The sequence below is a fragment of the Etheostoma spectabile genome, chromosome 5, assembly GCF_008692095.1.
Source record: "Etheostoma spectabile isolate EspeVRDwgs_2016 chromosome 5, UIUC_Espe_1.0, whole genome shotgun sequence".
In the NCBI taxonomy this organism is placed as follows: Eukaryota; Metazoa; Chordata; class Actinopteri; order Perciformes; family Percidae; genus Etheostoma; species Etheostoma spectabile.
Window position 1 is genome coordinate 15,567,730 of NC_045737.1, and position 3,035 is coordinate 15,570,764.

General features: G+C 37.9%; 1 long non-coding RNA gene across 1 annotated transcript in view; it reads left to right on the top strand.

The window, feature by feature from the left end:
- The window catches only part of LOC116689804 (uncharacterized), a 9,489-nt gene extending 7,596 nt beyond the window's left edge, over window positions 1–1,893 (top strand). Inside the window, exon 3 of the long non-coding RNA XR_004332100.1 lies at window positions 1,781–1,893. This is a non-coding gene — a long non-coding RNA (uncharacterized LOC116689804). The remainder of the gene's footprint in view (window positions 1–1,780) is intronic.
- The last annotated feature ends 1,142 nt before the right edge of the window (window positions 1,894–3,035 follow it).

Consider the following 3,035-nt stretch of genomic DNA (forward strand, 5'->3'; position numbering starts at 1 on the left):
CACACATACACACACACACACACACACACACACACACAAACACATCAAACGTGGCAGGAAAGGGAAAGACAGAGAAACACAAGAGAACAATACCAAGGCCACCTTAACAATATGTGATTGTAAACCTCATGCTCTATATGGCAAGCCTTTTTAACATTAAAAAGATTTAAAGAAAGAAAGGATTTAATTTACATTAATTACATGTATGACAAGTCAAAAGTTCAGTTCAAGATATCTCTAATTATATTCTAGAAGAATTAACCTTGGAGTTGTAAGGAGCAGCAAAGTGTAAATTGCAGATATCTCTATTTAAATTATGACATGTCAAAACTCAAAATCAAGATATCTTCCAAACAAATTAGTAGTACATGTCATTTCTAAGAAACAGGATTGTAATGGTCAGGTTTCCTTTTGAGTTGATGACGAGTTGATGACGCTTTTTACAAATACACACGTATTTGTAAAAAGCGTCATCTAGCTTGAGCTATGAAAGTGTTGAATGGAGTTGAGATCAGCGCCGTGTCCAGACCATTCAATTTCTTCCACACTAAACTGGGAAAACCATTTTGTCATGGCGCTGGATTTGTGCACGGAGACATTGTCATGTTCCCCAAACTAGTGCCACACAGCTGAGCTGTCTAAATTAAAATGGTGTATGAGGTAGTATTACATTCTGCCTTGCAACCTTTATAGTGTATTACAGTGTTTCTCAAACGGTTTTTTTTTAACATTGCCAAGTACCCCCTGACCAGCGCAACAAAATTTGGTAGAAAAAAAGTCTATATGAAGAGGTAGAATGCTTTTTTATATAATTGTTGTTTTGGGGGTATTTTGAGGCCTTTTTCGACAGGACAGCATAAGACATAAAAGGGGGGAAAGAGGGGGAATGACATGCCGCAAAGAGCAACAGTTAAAGTCGAACCCGGGCACGCTGCGTTGACAAGTTAAGCTCTATATTCTATATTCTGTATCCTCGCTTATAGAAGTGACCGAGGGACAGATGATGCTGTGCGAGTCCTTCTAGACTCTATTTCAAAACAGCTTGCAGTCTGTAAAGGGCATGCTAGAGTCCTATTTGTAGTCTTTAATGCAGCTTTTCATTCTATGTAGCTACACATTCTCCTGCAAAGTCTGGCCAATATTACCGTAGATGAGGGTCTGATTCTCTGGATCAGAGACATTTTCTCCTGTCACCCTCATAGTGTGTGTGTAAATAGCATTTTGTCAGGAGTGCTTTCCATTAGTACAGGCTGCCCGCAAGGCAGCGTTCTTTCCCCTTTGCTTTCTCTCTAATGAGTTTTCTATAAATAATAGCACCTTTAAATTGATAAAATACGCTGACAAAATGGATATAGTAGGCCTCTTACAAAAAAACTGACCCCCTTGGCGAGGCCTCCTATCTAGAACACATAAAGGTCCTTGAAGCATGGTGTAATGATAGTGAGCTAGAGATTAATGTGGCTAAGACAAATGAGTCACTCCTTTGCAAACAAGACACAACAACAAAACCAGTTTTACTTAATGGCCTAGCTGTTGAAACTGAGGGAACTTTTAAGTACCTAGGTACAGTTCTTGACCATCTGAGTTTTTCAGATAACACAGACTTTATTTTTAAGAAATGCTCACAATGACTCAGTCTCTTCAGAAGACTGAGTTGTCTGGGCGTCAGTGCTCAGATTACTGAGCTAGTATACACCACACACACTGAAAGTGTTTTAACCTTTCACCTTTCTGCTTGGTTTGGCCATTTAAGCTACAAACTCAAGAAGAAGCTTAACAGGATAGTGTCACTGGCTAGCAAAATAGTGGGAAAACATCTGACCCAAATATACACTGACAGAATGAGGAAGAAAGCCAGGAAAATCACTGCAGATACACACCTTCTTTCCAGCCAGTTTGAGCTCCTGTAGTATGGGAGGCGCGTCAGAGTGCCTCTGGCAAAAAGTGTTTAAAAAAAATCTTTAATTCCAAATGCCATCAGTATCCTCAACAAAATCTAGTGACAATCAAACGGAGCTGCTGTTTTAATGAATTTAAGCGTATTTAGATGTTTTTATTTCATTTTTTTTATACTTTACTTACTATGTCTGAGATGTTGTCTGTATGTTTACCTGTCTTGTAGGTCTGGTGAGCCAAAGAAAAAAAATACCATTCTGGTGGATAAAGAGACTTAAAAGACTTATTCTATTTTATTTATTTTATTCTATACATGCTCTGCCAACTGAGCTATCCAGGCGCCAGTACAATACTTTTTTAAACAAAAACTTTTAAGTGCTACATTTCAAATGTTTATAATCTACCACTTAATTTATTCATTATTATAGTATAATTAGTTTAGGAATAATGCATGACACATTTTTAAATGAGCATTTTTGGACATTTGCCCGCTGTCGTTGTATTGCCCCCAACGCCGGTTTGTTGGACATTTCGCGGAGCGACCACGGCCGACAGTACCGTACCTGGTCGGGGATAGGCTCTTGCTGAACTTAATGCAAATACAGTTTCTCTAAACGTGTTTATTATTTTAGGTAGTTATTATCACGATAATTCATGTCCAAGAGTCCAATTCCCCAGATGAGATGGTTTTTATTCATTATTTGACACTATAACACACACACACTGACCTCCTCAAGATTTAATTTTGGTGCTTCCAGTTACCAACATTTGTGAATTTGCATATAAGTTAAATAATTAGATTCACGCGAAACATTTAGATTCAACATTTAGCTTTGAATTTAAAATTTCATTTCTGTGTAATATTAATATTTGGATTTAACTATTTGAAATATCTCTACATTGAGAAATACTGTTGTAAATGTGCAAACAGGTGAATTTATATCAGTTTTTTAAACATTGTTTGAAGCTAAATGTGACAAAATGTTGCTGTTATTTTCAGAGTGAGCCGCTTTACAAACGGCACCCCATGAGCCAGAGCCTTCAGCTATCAGGCTCCTCTCCCGTGGAATCAGCTTCTGGTCTGGGTTCGGGAGGCAGACACCGTCAGCACATTTAAGAGTAAACTTAAAACTCTCCTC